Below are 683 nucleotides of genomic sequence, written 5' to 3' on the forward strand. Positions count from 1 at the left end.
TTCTACTATATATTATTGCTAACATCTTGTGTCCAATTTTTTAACTTTAATAAATTTTTGACATTGGAAACAATAACAGGATTAATTGCCACAAAAAAATGAATTAAAAAATTCCTAGACTTCCATGTTTTCCAAACAACAATGGAGAATTTTCAATGATCAATATGTAATATTAAATCTTAACGTTTAGGAACAAAACAGGAAAGTAGCTTATATTATATTTCATTAAAAGCAACACAACGCGAAAAATAAATTTCATATTCTGTACATAGAACGTAAAAGATAAAAGCAAATTTAAAATAATACAAGTGTCCCTGTTAAATTCCAATTAAATTTAAACACATCAAATCTATTATCTGATATTTATGAATCAAAAGCATGATTCAATTATATTAATGTTTTATATGTAAATCTATTACATATGTTAAGAGTAGGAGAGATAGGCCGGTTCTAACCTGGAGCTCCGAGGGGGGAGCGGGGCCGGGGGGAATTTGCGCGGGGGGGGGATGACGTCACAGGGGGTAACCGCCGAGATGTTTATATAAACATGGGCCATGTATGTTTACATAAACAATGATAGCGGCGGGCTCATTGAGTATAAACATGGGCCATGTATGTTTACATAAACAATGATAGCGGCGGGCTCATTGAGTATAAACATTGGCCATGTATGTTTACATAAA

The sequence above is a fragment of the Wasmannia auropunctata genome, unplaced genomic scaffold (genome assembly GCF_000956235.1).
Source record: "Wasmannia auropunctata unplaced genomic scaffold, wasmannia.A_1.0 LD336095.1, whole genome shotgun sequence".
Taxonomy (NCBI): Eukaryota; Metazoa; Arthropoda; class Insecta; order Hymenoptera; family Formicidae; genus Wasmannia; species Wasmannia auropunctata.